Source organism: Lepisosteus platostomus, chromosome 3 (assembly GCF_059453375.1).
Source record: "Lepisosteus platostomus isolate fLepPlt1 chromosome 3, fLepPlt1.hap1, whole genome shotgun sequence".
Lineage (NCBI taxonomy): Eukaryota > Metazoa > Chordata > Actinopteri > Semionotiformes > Lepisosteidae > Lepisosteus > Lepisosteus platostomus.
The window spans coordinates 1493472-1508804 of NC_142613.1; the positions used below are offsets into that span (position 1 = coordinate 1493472).

General features: G+C 49.4%; 1 long non-coding RNA gene across 2 annotated transcripts; it reads left to right on the forward strand.

Moving 5' to 3' along the window:
- Positions 1–1831: 1831 nt before the first annotated feature.
- Positions 1832–13924, forward strand: LOC148674017 (uncharacterized). Of its 2 annotated transcripts, XR_015933741.1 has the most exons (3): positions 1849–8481; positions 9215–9488; positions 13580–13924. It is a non-coding gene; the product is annotated as an uncharacterized LOC148674017 (long non-coding RNA). The 2 variants fall into 2 exon arrangements; XR_015933737.1 differs by lacking the exon at positions 9215–9488 and having other exon boundaries at positions 1832–1925.
- The last annotated feature ends 1409 nt before the right edge of the window (positions 13925–15333 follow it).

Here is a 15333-nt window from a genome sequence, read left to right on the forward strand (position 1 = left end):
TGGGTGCAAGGCAGGATACACCCTGGACGGGACACCAGTCAGTCGCAGGGCACACACAGACACTAGAGCCAGGGCCGGGCTGGCCGGGAGCACTGCGGTGTGACATCCTCCGGACGTCAGGGCTGCTCCGTTTGGCTCAGCTCAGCCCTGCAGGGCACTGCAGTATCAATATCAAGCACGACGCCTCTCGGAGTCGGACACAGCGCTCTTCCTGAAAGCGGGAGGCTACAATCGGAACAGGCTGAAGGACTATTGTGCTGCGAATGAGTCGATAAATTTGCGTGACCTTTCTTTCTCTGTAATCAGCCAATGCTGTATTAAGTGACTTGGTTACTTTACATCTCCCAAAGGGTGCACAACCAGTACTTTAATTGGACATGGCATGCAATTTAGTTTAAAAGCACTTAATCCACCAGGAGGCTGGGTGACTCACGCTGGCAAATAAAGGCTGACAATAGTGCGTCTCCAAAGGCCACTGTAGTCCCTCACAAAGGGTAAAGTGCTAACTGATTTACTGTGCTTTGTGTCCAGTTTGCCCACACTTGCTGTCTTTCCCTTTACAGGATTAAGTGAAAGAAAAGACGTATTTCCCGAGCTCAACTTCAAAGGCTCTTGGCTAGAATGATCGACTAAGCCACAGACGTACACAACAAAACACACACACACAAGCTCAGATGTTTTCTGAGCCTAATACACAATGAAAGCTGTGGCCAATGACTCTCGCTGCAGTGCTGCTCCACAAGGCATTCCGAAGAGCTCACGCGCTCCACACGAGCACGTTTCCAATTCAAACACTTCCCGTCCTGTTTAGCAGATTTTAATTGCAGCTGGAGGGCTGGCTGTGCAGCTGAAGAAGAGATGAAAATAGGGATCTTAAAAAGATTTAAAGCCCCTGAACCAGACAGGCATTAAATTGTAAAACTTGGAATATAAAAAAAACTGCTGGGCTACCATTGTGTCTATGTAGTGGAGCGTGGCGTTGGTTATTTGCAAGGATGTTTAACATTACTCCTCTGTGAGTAAATTACTGCACACCAAATGATCCTGTTTGCTGCTACAGCTGTATTCGGTGCCCTGAACAGCACATGTTCCTGGGGCTGAATAAATGAGCTCATTTGAATGCCGTTTACACGCTTTGGTTGGTAACTGCACTGAGCCTGTGAATACACCTTCCTAATTCAACTGCCACGTGTAAGTCTTTTATGACAGCATTAATTACCTCAAACATGTCAGGACCTCAGACTGCTCCAGACTGTTTGTTTAAATTGGTTTTTTTCGAGCATGGCTAGTCTTCCATCACAGAATACTGCGGAACTTCGATTCCCAATCATCTACAGCGCGTTATTATAAGACAGCGGAACACCTGAGGTAAGGCAGCAGCCGGCGGTGTGGAAGTCAGCACTGCTGCATCACAGCTTTTGGGTCCTGGGTTTGAGTGCAGACTGAGGCTCCTTCTGTGTGGGGTCTGCGTATTCTCCTCTGTTCACGTGGGTACCCTCCCAGCTTCAAAGGGCACACTGGGTAGTTTAGTTGATGTCTCTGAATTCTACAGCAACATCAGAGAAAGAAACCCGTTCTGTGTGTATTTTATAGGATAGGATTGCTGTAGGATTGCTGTTGACTGCTGACTAAGGCTGCACAGGGGTGACTAAAGCAGCACACAACCCTCGCATATCTGCAGGAACCTTCTGTGCGGAGTTTGTATGCACTCACGGCACGCAGGTTAGGTTTGGTTGGCAGCCCTAACCTCCTCGCCCCACCAGTTCAATGCCTGCAGCCCATTTTTCTGACACATACTATACATGTGACGTGACACGTCTTCTCCCAGCATGCACAGCGTTGTGGACAGAAAAAACACCGACAGCTGCTTCAGCCCTCGGTAGGTCTGGCTGCACCGCTCTTGTCTTCCTTCGACACACGACTTTGCAAGTGGCATTGAATCCTCTTCTTAGATCTTCCAGGACTTGTCCAGGTTGCCGTGCCGCAGTTTGTTATGATGATCTCCCCGCACTGCGCCCGCAGGGTTCAGCAGCGATCCGGCGGTAAAATGAATACCCCCCCCCCGGGCAGCTGGAGGAAGCCCTCGCTGTAAAAAAGCACTTGAGCGGCTGGTCATGTCGGTGTCGCCGCGTGTCTACTGGGGCGTGTTTAATTGCAACAGCCAGAACGGCGAGCGGCTTTTCAGAGTCAAATTAAATTTAATGGGACTGTATCAGCCTCTCTTCACCGGTAGCGGGGGGGTGTTTCCGGCAGAGGCGGCGCGCTAGGGCTGCGTGTGCCGAACCAGGAGCCGCGTGGGGTGGCGTGTCTCTCCTCTCCTCTCCTCTCCTCTCCGTGTGCTGAGGCCTTTGCAATGAACTGTTCTCGCCTCTCTCTCTGTCTCTTACTGTAGCCTCCATTGCATTTCCGCCCGATACCTCTCAGGGCTCGGGCATAACGGCCGCCCTTTTTCCGCCCTGTTAGTTTATTGTGAGGCTCGGGTGGGCGCCGGAGCCCAGAAGGCTTCAGCTGACGTTGATGCAAGAACCCGCGGCGCTTAAACCCACCCTCGGTTCCAAGGATGGGAGCGGTAAGGCGTCAGGGATCTGGAGAATGACCAGTCCCTGCATCTGCGATCCTCGGAATTGATCGGCTCTTCCTTTCCCGGCGAGAACGGCTAGGACCGATTTAAACCGCAGCCCTCCGAGACTCTGAAACAGCTGCCGGTCATGTTCTGAAGTTGAACTGTCAGAGTACTTGAGGGAAGCTTACTTTTGTGTGTGTGTGTGTGTGTGTTAATTTCAGCCGTGGGGGGTGGGAGCTTGAAATCTGTGGGTAACGTTCAGGTTGACAATCTTGTCAGCGGCCGAGTTCTCTGGTTCTCTGGTTCTCGGACCCGGACCGGCTCGGCAAAGACGACTCCAGACTCCGGACTGGAGGTCCCCCGGCTTCTCCAGGAAGTTCGGAATTTACAGAGCGCCAATGCCCTCCAGACGTGTCCGCCGACACTCCCAACCCTTGTGTTTCTTTCGCGAGAGCTGCTGTCGCCATATCTGAACACTCGGCTTCGAGGGAGGCGCTCAGGGCCCGCAGCGGCGGCGTCAATCGACTCGCTTCCCCTCCCGGGGAGCAGCTCTCTCCGGATGCCAAGACCCATCCCGAACTGAACTCCTCTCGGGGGGGGGATAAGGGGAAGATGCCGGACCTTTTAAGGCCGCTGCCGATCGCGGCCCTTCGGGGACACGAGAGGCGAGGGACTTGACCGCCTGCCCCTCCGCCGGACTCGCCACGCTCGGCCACGCCGTTCCAGCCCCGCTACCTTTCCCTGCGTGGCACCGTGGAGTGGCCGAGATGCCAAAATAATGAGAAGGAGAAGGAGCGCCCGATGGAAACCAGAAATAAAATGGGCTTTGCCGAGTTTCGAGGCTCTTTGTTCGCTTTACTGCGAACTCGCAGTGCGGAAAAGCTCGGAAATGCGGGATCGCACCCCCCCCCCCCCTGCGGGAGTGCTGGAAAGAAACCACAGCGGATCGATTTTAAAACGTTTTTCGACGGAGGTTATGTTTATGTGACGGTCTTGAGGTAACCGAGGGAGAGATGCAGGGGACTTCTCGCGTTCACTGCAGCACGTAAGGGTTTTGTGAGATCCCCGCTTTTCACGTCTCTACTGGGAGACCTTAAGCGGTGGAATGTGACAGAATTATTTTCACGGGACCAGCCCGCGCGGCAGTGCAGGAGCTGCGCTGCACCTCCACGGAGCACGAGCACGAGCGCGCGTGTGTGAGATCCTGTGCACGACAGTGGAGCGGAGAGGCCGCGCGCCTTCACCTGCGCCTGTGACGGCGGCGTTCAGGCCTGAGGCTACTTCAGAGCCCTTCGTCAGAAGCTGTATTTCATCAGCTAGCGTGCTTGAGGACCGTGTCAAGAGAGGTCGACGCCCGATATGACATTTCAGCGTGCCATCAAAATGTCGCTCCTCTTGTATTTCCTTTTCCTAACATAGTCGTAAAATAAATTGCAGAAGTTTCCTTCTCTCTGCTTTATCATGCTGCAGTAAGAGAATCTTTTCCTTTACACCCCTGAAACATGGATTTCAACGATCTGACAGAATAGACTAAAAGGTATCTGTGCGTAGGTGCCCAAGACCGATACTTCCCGTCCGGACAGGGACGGCTCATGAGATTCGACTGCCTTCTTAAAGCTGGACTGCAAAGTCCAGTTCTGTGGGCTGGTCCAGGAGTCACTCGCTCACGTTCGTCAATGTGTCCGCACAGCGGTGCTGCCTTCTGAGTGCAGCACGACCCCGAATTTCTAGATCATCTCCACGGGGGCTTCAGGCGGGGGAGAAGCTCCACGAAGGACTCGAGGCTGGAGCTGACCGGGGTCGCGGCGTGCCTACAGGCGATCCGCTGCAGTTTCTCGAAAAGGCCTCCCTACTGTCTTTAAAGAGCTGGAATAAACCCGAGACCCGCCCACGCGTGACAACAGCGCTGAAACTATCAAATAAATAGTAAAACCCCAAATAAATAATACGTCTAGTAATCGTGGTCCTGTATAGTGCCTTACATGCCAGCTCCTCTCGTGAGCAGGCCGGCAGGGAGTGGAGGAGGGGCGGGCGGGGGTGTGGGACACAGCCGGTGACAGAGAGACCCAGGGGCTCTGTCACAGGTGCGCAGCCCGCTGACCCCCCCAATCACCCGCTCCTCCAGGTGAGGGAGTCCGGCCGTCCCAAAGGAGCACTTCACACGCTTCAGGCCTGCTCTCGGGACCATTAGTTTGATCCGAGAAACTTGTTTGCGGGGGCTTTTATTGTAATCCTCCTCGATGAATAATTGATGGGTGATGTTCCACGTTTATCCGATGTCCCTGCTGCTCCTCCGACAGGCCCTGCTCTCTCTGCAGAGTCTCTCTCTCTCACTCCCCCTCCTTCCTCCTTCCCCGCTGTCAGTTGCTCCTTTTGGTTGTTTCAACCTCGAGACGCTGGAGTCGAAGCAGTCCTGCCCTGTTGAAAGGATCACACTGCTGTCACTCCCAAAAAAGTCCAGTTGAGCACCTGTTTAGCCAGCTTCTCCGACTGTGTTCATGCAGACCGCAGTCTGGCACCAGGCACAAGACGCAGCAAGACGTGTTGTTTGTGTTGGGGTGTCTGCGTCAGCGGTGGCGGTTTGTATGAACTTGGTTTTGTGCTAGGTGATGTGACCTCTGCTGCACTATATTCCTGTGATTGTTTGCTACACTTCAGCTGAACGTCTGGTCAAAGACAGCTCGCTGTTCTGTGCTTTCCTGTGCCCAACAGACGCCGGGTAACCTTGAAGAATTTGCACAGTTCAACTCAGGTCGTTTTGGGGAAAACAAACAATTGCAGCTTTTTTTGTGGTGTAACACACATGCAGAATCACATATGACTTTGCACTCAGTTCAAGATCTGATGTGACAGCTACAAATTCTGCTTAAATATCAAATTCAGCATGGGCTTTACAGTCCTCCTCAGCTTTTAAGTCATCGAACAGTCCAGGTATCTCACAGATCTATTGCATGAGTGTAATTTGGGTCTTTAATCTTAGGCCTTCTGACTCAGACCTTCCTACTGCTCTGAAGACCAGGCTGCACACACATGCAACATAGATTTTTGGTTTTCAGTGCTCAAATCCATCATTGGCTCTGCAGCTCTCGGCACTTTCAAAATTTGCTTAAAGATCGATCTTTCTACTACGCCCACAGATAAGTCATTTATTGTTGCTGGCCCTATTGGCTGTACTTATTACCAAAACAAAAAGGAGTCAGAGCCATTTTCCCAGGCAGCACGGTCTTGATGCTGGCTCATGACACTGTGTGTGTGTCCCATTGCATGTGTCAGAAAAGCATGGTGTTGTGTTTCCTGGGGGGCTCTCATCTGGACAGTGCACGATGGGCTCTGCGGTCCGGATATCATTGATTGGAGCCTGGGCTGTGACTGCCATTGCCAACAGCCAACAGCGCCCCCTGTGGGAGATGCCCCAGGTCGCAGTGCTGTCAGTGAGAACTGTATTAATCCTTCATTCGGTGCTAGCCCTGCTGCGGGCAGTGCGATGAAGCCCATGGTTCACCTGGAGGAACCTTGCTTGCTCTGTATCCCACCATGATGGCAGGAGTGTAAGAGCGATGGTCTGAGCTGATTCCCAGCTGTCGATTGCCACTTTCTGGCTGGCGATGCTAAATGACAAAAAACCTCTTTTTTGAAAATAAATGGGACACTTCTGTTCGGGGAGCTTCAGTCAAAGACCATCAGGATTTGAATCCTAGCAGAACTGGAGAACAAACACACTTCCTCAGTCAATAGCAAAGCAAATGTCAATATAACATTATTATCTAATGATGCAGATTTACTCAGATTAAGGTAAGGAGTTTCAGTTGTCCTCCAGAGTGGACTGCACAGCCTCCTCTCGTTTGTAATCTTCCACCAGCTGCTGTTTGATATACCAGAGCTTTGAAAAAGAAGACATTTCCCTCTGTAGTGCTGCTGGGGGACCATAGTGACATGTTCCACTCGTCAGATAAATCTATCTGAAGGGGAGCCTTTGATTTCCTGCAGTAACCACACAGCAGCAGCTATTGATGGTGTTGTCTCAACAGATTGAGCGGCTCTTAAACAGAAAGAAGACCATCTGTTATTTCAAATTAGACTGAGTCGTACTCCCATGGTGGATATTTCATTCAAGTTACTGGACTTGATCTCTTCTAAGCCATCCATCTCCGAAGAACCATGTCAGGGAATGCTAGCAGGAGCTCAAACCTTTGTCTTCCTTACCAGTGAGAGACCAGTTGCTGGTTTGTATGGAGATCCCTCCCTCCTGAAAGGTAATAATAATAATAATAATAATAATAATAATAATAATACAGAGCCTTTCTGGACTCTGCACCTACAGTTCCAACTAATCCCCTCTGCCACCACCAGTGTGTAGCCCCACCTGGGTGGTGATCATCCAGGTGGGAAAGGTGGGTGTAGGGAGTTTTCCTGGCTTGGCGCTGGAGGCAGTGCTGATGGTTACAGAGCTCAGCAGCAGAATAGATAGCTCCTCGAACAGCCAGGAGGCACTGGACTGGAGGAAACAGCTGAGTCTGCTCAGGGTGAGGTTAATGACTACCGTTAGACTCGCGTCCACTAATGGCTAAATACTAACGACTGCGGCGAACCATCTCCATTCTGAGCCTTGCAGGTCTTCATGTCAAGACGATGCACTGTGAGAGCAAGTAGTAATTAGTCTGCGCTTTGGAGGGAGCGGGGGTGTTTCTTAATGAGCTTCAGACCACAGGCTCTGAGTTTCACTACTCGTTTCTTTAACAAAAAGTGAACAGATTGATCCAGGTGCCCATAGAGCTGCTTCAGGAAGGGTCCCCGTGCATTCTACAGAGTTCACTGTAGCTCAAACACCCACAGAAGTGCCTGTTGCTTTATGCCTCTGACACGCTTGCGGATAAATGTCCTATGTGTCCTGGGGAGCACGTCTCCTGGTCCGGGCTCAATCAGGTGATCGTCTTTGGACGACAAAGTCTGAACCACAAACACAGGACCGGAGATAAGAACTTCACGTTTCCTTTGGATGCTGAGCACCATCTCAGATCAGGATGGTGTCACGATTATAGTCCCCCCTCCTTAAGGGTGCTCCAGCCCTTTCACTTGAGACTTTATTCTGTGCACCTGTTTCCTATTCCCAGCCCACCTTAAAAGCCAGGCGCTGACGCTCATCCGGGCTCTGCATCTGATTTCCGTATCGTGCGAGTCCGGGACCTGGAAGCACCTGGTCCCGTTAAGGTTTTAATCTCGGTTCCCGTTCCTGTTCCCTGTCCGCCGGTTCCGACCCGGCCTTCGTGTTTTAATTCCGTGTTTTGATGGATCTCCTGGTTTTGGACTCACCCTTGTTGTGTATTCTCTAAGGACTACTCTTTTGGATTGTTCGCCTCGGCCACACCTCCCCCGTGCACCAGCGCACCTTGGACACGCCCCCCTGTCTTCAGCCCCGTATTCCTGCATGACGTTTCCCCAGTGTTTCCCCACTTCTTCGGACTGTGTCGTCCGCATAGGGTCCGGAAAGAACTGTTCGTTACAGATGGAATTGGGATAGCAAGCGACAAGAGGCCCGGGAAACAATGATATCAAGCACAGGTGCTATCGCTCAGGCTCCAGCCTCCTTGGGAGTTAAAATGATCCCTCCTGCCAAAGCTAGACAGCGGTCTCTGAAGGGGTTAACACTAATGTGCAAACAGCAGTGAGAAACCTAACCTAACATCCCGTAATTCGGGATCCTAACCTGATTAATATCAAAACCCTAATTCATCTGCCTGAACCAGCACATCCTGAGACGTGCTCTTCTGCAGGGGCTCAATCCTAATTCGGTTTCTCGGTGGAGAGAAGCTCCAGTTATCGACAGCGGACTCCGGCAGGAAGAGGGGTCCAGCGCTCCGATCAGCATGTCAGCGAAGTCTAAATATACCCTCAGCAGAGACCACTTTCACAAAGAGCTGGTAAGTGCAGGAGTACCCTCAGGCTCTGCGTATTGAAGATTTAAAAAATCAACCAATCAATAAAAAGTGTTAACGGTCCTTATAAAGAACAAAAAAAAAAACAAACCTTAGTTTATTCATCATCATGATCAATAATTTTTTCCAAAAATCTGTGATCCTCTACATCCAGAGAAAAGGCACTAGGTCGCAGTTCGGCCCACCTCTCTGGGCATACAGGGCTCAAGCTTTGCCAGCAGGTGTTTCAAACATCGAGCCCGTCTGTTCTCAGTGTCTCTGCGCTGCCCTCTGCATGCGGCGGGGGTGGGGTCCGAGCTGCTGCCACAGGCAAACCTGACCTCCCGTTCACTCTCTCACATCTGCACAGACAGACTGGAACATCTGCGCAGCAATAGCTGTAGAGGGCGTGACACCACCCTCTTTACTGGATGAGAAGTAGAGGGGCTTAAAATTCCAACACAAACCAAAGTTGTCTTGACATGGAGATCAGGCTCCTGCAATACAGCACAAAGCACAAAACGAACACATTGCTCACACAAACACAGTCTGTTTCTCTCAGCTTGGTCAGTTGTGATGCATTGGACCTGAGGTAAATGCTTTTTGAACAAGAGCATTTTCAGGGGACGGCTCAATTCAGCAGGTTGGAATACAATGTTAACACCTCTGGCTGTGAGGGACTGCTGAGATACAGTACGTGGTCTGCGTGTCTGGTGAAGGGTTTTCATTTTGTCTGCAGGGTGAGTCTGGTAGACCAGTTACTGCTGGTACCATCTCCCAGGAGGTACAGCGTGACCAATGATGAGTGAAGCTCCTGACCAGGTGCTACCAAGACTGCACGGGCCAGGGAGTCCTTGTCCCATAGTGCACTGGGTGTGTCCCATAGCGCACTGGACCCAGACACTGGCACAGCGGTCTAAGCATCATTCCTCCAGTGGGCACTGACACTAATGAGCTAGCAGTCTGAAAAAACAGCAGAAGACTCTTTGAAGACATTCTTTATTCCAGTGCAGGTACGAAATGCCTAAAGATGAGCCCATTTGATTTTCAGTTGACATTTCTTAATTGTACAAGCTGTGTGGCTTTTATAAAGAAAGTGCTGTTTTAAAAATAGAGGTGGAAACTGGCACTGATTACAAATTACAGCATTTTCACACAACATTACATAATAGAATGGAATACAATGGAGCTTGGAAGTAAGATCACCGGGTAGAGCCAAGCTTTGTGATTGAGCACACAGTGTGATGGATGACGGTATAATACTCTGTTGAGACCTGACTCAGAACACCGTCTGCTTTGGTCGCCATAAATATTAAAAATAGAGGATGGAGCAGCTGTTGGAGTGATGCCAGGGAAGGGCGACCAGTCTGGTGTCAAGGGTAATTGCTGAGATTTATGTGGACAAGCTAAGTGATTGGTGCATCTGGAGCTCTGGAACAGAAAAGGCTTCGGGGGCGTTTGCTTGAGGTCTTTAAATTTGTCACAGGTGGGGCGTCGGCCAGTCAGGTCCGGTCAGTTATTCAAGCCTTGAGCACAGACACAAGAAGCTGGCGACACTGGAAGAACAGTCAGGCGGGGATTTGACGACACAGCCTGGAAAGATCTTTCTTTGATTAGGTGGGAAGTGCTTCCATCTGTATTCGAGTTTTTGTTATTGCAATTACATCTGATTTCCACAGAGTCTGAATGGGAGTTGCGAGTATTTAAAAATTCATGCATAGACTGGAAAGGGAGGAATGGATTATGGTGGGGGCTTCTTGTACAGTTCTGTTCCCTGGTTCCTGTGTTAAGCAAAGGGAGGGCACTCAGATGAGAATGTTCCACAGAGCTCAGAGAGCGGCCCTTGCTTCCTGTGTCGCTTCTGTACTCCTCTGGATTCTGCACATCCTTTGGCATCTGCAGTGTCTTCTAGGCTCCTCGCCTTTTAGATCCCCCTTTTTCCAGGAGAAATCCAGAGGCTTGTCCCCCAGCCTGTCACTGAGCCTGGGCTGGAGGTGTGTCTGGGTGTCAGAATAAGACTGCGGCACACGTAGAGATTTTGATGCAGAGATTTCTCGTTAGTCTCACCAGCCCCGGACAGGACAGTCCGTTACTGCCTCTCCGAAAAGGCTTCTCTGACTCAGTACCCTTGCCACTGGGTGTTTTCTAACAAGCCTGCTGGTTAACACGCCAGCAAAGAGGTATTCACTGCAGGTTCACAAAATGAAACAGACATTATTTACTGTGCTTTTTCTTTCTTAAAGGGAAATTGCAGCTCCCAGCCTGCAGCTTCTGACTGTTTGTGTCATTCCTGGGTAGCTTTCTCTGCAGGAGAAGAGATCGTTCTGCATCTCACCTTCTGACTTCACACTAGGGCATTGTGGGTCCATTGTGTGAGCGCTGCAGCGGAATTCTTCAAGTGCAGCACAGATGGGCACCAGGTAGCTCACGGATGGAGCAGGAATCTTCTTATTGATCTTAACGCTGTAATTTACTTACTATGGCAAAAAAAAACCTGCATTACAATCACAGACAAAGATAATTGTATTTGCAATTCATAAGCTTTAGAAATAATGCATTTTTCTGCAATATCACTGCTGTTTCACAAACTCTCGCATGGGAGTGTTAAGTGCCAGAAGGGATTTGAAGACAGGTGTCTAATGAGTGGCTCTCTGGTTGGGGGTAAGTTTTGTTGTGTGTGCAGCAGGCTTATTGATGGCAGGGAAAAACTGTGTACTAATTGCTAATTTCATGGCGTTGCGGAAGACGAAGACAACTCGTGATGGCTGGAGCATTTAGTACCCGATGATTAAAAGCTGGGAGTTAAAGAAAATCGTTAGAGCTGAAACAAAAGGGAGAGCTTATTTATAGGATGCACAGCTCAGACTTTAAAGGAAAACCGCTCCACTTGGCAGATGACTTACTGGGGTGGCTGTAGCTGATTTTATGTCCCAATGCTTGGAGATAATCAGCCTGCTCTGCCCATGCCTGCCTCTGGCTGCTGACCCCACTAATGGATTGCTGCTGCACAGGAAGAGCGAAGCCCAGCCCAGGTCTGTCCACTCTCATGCTGTCTGTAGTCTGTGCCTGTCAGGCTGAACTCTGACCTCTGGCCTCTGTGCATTACACTCACCTTGCAGCAATTCATGCCCCTTGTCTGTTAATCGCCTCCTCAGGACCATACGATTGGGCCCTGCGATAATCAATATTTCAGCTGGACAGCTGATCGAACAGTTCAGGCCCTGCTGACCTGCAAGTCTCTTATTGACCCAGGACTTAAGATCTAGTCCATCTGCATGGGGTTTAGAAACCAGACAACTTCTGCACTGCGATCTGCCGGCTCTTGCGCACGAGTCTACAGGAGGTGCTGAATCTTGTGAATATTGTGTGCGCGCTCCTTTATTTTGAGGCATGTTTCATGTGCACAGGGGGAGTAACGAAACAGACATTTGCTTTTTGGTTTCATGGTGGGAGACTGATTTCCATCTTGTGCTAGAGCCTGCGTGACTGCAGTGTTTTCCCGGCCAGTGGAGTTTGCCTGCTCTCTTGACTATGCAGACATCACTGTTGTATACTACCTCAGCACACGCAGTAACACAAAGCGCACGAGGCTGGGAGTAGCTTCGGGACTGGCATCTATTTCTGTTTCTCTTTCCCTTAATTACATCTCTTCCTTTGCAGTAGACCCAATAACAGTGTGTGCAGCGTCACTAAGATAAAAGTGGTGCAGGTAGGAAGGGCACAAGCAATACAATATACCAGCACATAACAATTACCACACCACGTGTATATAATGGGGTGACACCTAGTCGGAAGCACCCCACCAGCTCAATATAACAGGGTTGTGCCGTATTTAATGCATGATTATGAGCACCCCACCATTTTAACATAATGGGGTAACACCTCATCTGATGCCCAGCTCTGAGCAATGAGTGACACTAATCATAGGACAACAATTAGCGCTCATATACAGCCAGGCATTGTGAGTGACTCAGTCCTCTCACCCCATGGACAGGACATACAGTAGTTATGTGGCCAGAGAAGTCGTGATTTAAATGACTTATTACTGTTGTTTACGCTGGAGATTTTCCCTGGAGTGCTGTTTTGAAGTCAGATAGAAAGGAGGAGCACAGAAATGTGAATGTTTATGATATGTCTAAATTCACAGACATTTCCAGTGTGAAAGGTGGAAATCTTGTAGCTATACTGCTGATCAAGCTGTTCTGTCATTGGCGGCCCAACATCGAGCGTCCAAAAACAGATCCTATGTAATTTTGCATTAGTGCTGACGAGTTCCCCTTGCTTTGCTATTTTAAAACGTCACGCAGCACGTTAAACGTATCCATATTATTTTGTTACGGCAATTTGGTTTCGTCTGCACAATTAGACAAAATGGCACTGTCCTCACAGATTCGCTCCCCACTGCAAGTCCTACTGTACAGAGCAGTGGAGAAATCCGTTGCACTGCAGGAGCTACAGTATCTAGCACATGAATTATTCAGCTGGCTGCTTAATCGGTTTGGTTCAGTAGCAAGTCTGCTTTGCTGAGAGGCTGAGTATCAGAGGTTAAATATACAGCTTAAACTTTACTGTTCCAGAAATGTGTCCTGGTATATTTCAACGTACCTGTTCCACCAAATTGCTCCATGCCCCTGGATGTTTGCAAGGCCAGGACCTTTTCTGCAAATGAACCTCTTGTTTGAAATTCTCTCCAGCTACTTTTCATTAAATGGACACCTGGGAATTATCAAAGGGAACCCAGTTTAGCTTCCTCTTTCTTTCTCTAGAGGGGGGGACAATGGGTAATATGCAGGCATTGATATTACACAAAGGGAAGAGGGAAATGAGAGCTTAATATATGTATATCTCACCTGATATATACATTTATGTACAGTACATATAAATATAAGATACATAAATATCTCATCTTCTGGCCTGTCTTCTGTGCATATCTCTCACACTCCCCCCGCCAGCTCATCTACACCCCTGCAGCAGCTCCGTGGCTCATTCCTTCAGTCGGGCTGACAGGAGATTCATGCCAAACACATGCTCTCTTCAGCCCTCTGTCACATTCGCAAGGATCTAACCTGACTACAGATTTGTTTTTGTTTTTTTTTTGTGGCAGAATCCTCCATCTGTTCCTCGAATCGCAACACTCCGTGCAAGCAGTTATCAGAGTCCTGGGTCAGTGATGTGAATCCCTGGCCACTCTTTACAGCCTCTGGATGCTCAAATCTCTCGGTCGCCTGTGCTAAAACCATAGGGAAGTCTGCTCTGGCCCATGTTCACACATTTGATGGACAATTCTGCCAGTTTTCCGACAGGAGGAAAAACAATCAGCCCCAGTAAGACTTATGAGTAAGTGTCAGTTATGGAGAGTTTGGTTTTGATTTCAAGCACACCTGTCCATCTCTCTTCAGCCCTGCCTGAGGCCTGCGCTGGCACCACAATAAACAGCTTTTTATTGTCAGCTTTTCCTCCTTATTGCTTTTATTTCTTTGCCATTTGACTGTGCCCTAATGTCTCGCCGTATATCCTGAGCCTGTCACGGCGTGTAAACCATCTCGGAGCGACTGTGTTGCCGCAGGGTTCGGGAGTCTTCCTGAGCGCTCCTGCCCTGGGGCTTGTACAAACTCACAGACAACGCGCGAAACGAGGAGTGATACCAGCAGCTGTTAGACAAGACGTTTTGCTGGCAGTTTAGCATAGAATACACAAATGCTTAGAGGACAACCTGATACTGCATTTATACTGCAATGTTCACTTGTGGCATCACCCTCTATTGTTCCTTGTTTTTACTGCTGCATAATTGCCTTCATACCTTCAGGGTTTTCTGCTCGGTACTGCACGCAGGTGAGCCGTGGTGATAAATTGTGTCTGACAAGGAGAAAATCATACCGGGAAGACATATAGTTTTTCTGCTCTCTGTAATACAGGACCGCAAACCTGCCACAGCAGAAAGGGCGGGTGTGAGCGCTGGGAAGGAGAAACAGAAATCAGGTGATCCGAAGTTGCTGGAAATGTGAGTTTGTAACAAGAGGTCGGAAGTGTAGCATGTGAGAGGACACCTGGGTTCTGTAATTCCTCATCTTGCACAACGAGAGAGCTCATGAGTGGCTCTCACATAGGGATCTAAGGGTCAAATACCTGTCCTTGGAAAGAACCTTTTTGAAAGATTTCTGAATGTCCTGGGACCTTTGCCTCAAGATTTGCGTTCGACTGGTCCTGAAAGAGGGTACCAGTGCATATCGCGTCTCTTAACACATCATGGGGGGGCTGCCCTGTGTTGGAGGGTCAGTGCGGACTGGAGGAGGGGTGTGTCTCTCACGGCCAGCACCGTGTACCTGAAGGTGTCCGGGAAGCCAGAGGGGGCGCTGTGTTGCTGAGAGCCAAGAGAGCTCCTGATTGCATTCTGCCAATAGTGTGCCATCACTTGGGAGTCCCAGTCACAGTCGGCTAGTGACCTAACCCAGGCGCGAACCTGTGACCATAGCATTCAACCTACGCTCAGATAAGCAACTTTACTGATTTTGGGGCAACTGAGAGTCCCAATGGGAGTTGATCATCAAAGTCAACTGTGCTCCCCTGAAAGAGAGTGCTGCCTGTTATCTTAGGAATACTGTGTACTGAATTAGAGAGGACAAGGATAAAGGAAGATTTGGCTTTGATTGTACTACAACTTTCAGCTCAATCGGGTTCCTGCTTGTATTCACATGAACAAATCCAGCTAGGGAGCTCCCAAAAACTCTCTAAAAAGCCTCAAGCACAAATGCTGAAGAGAATACAAATTCGAATTTATTTTAACAACAAGAATGACCTCAAACCAGGGATTGAATTTTCAATTTTATAGACTCGTGTGCTTTTTCAACGTTAATCTAA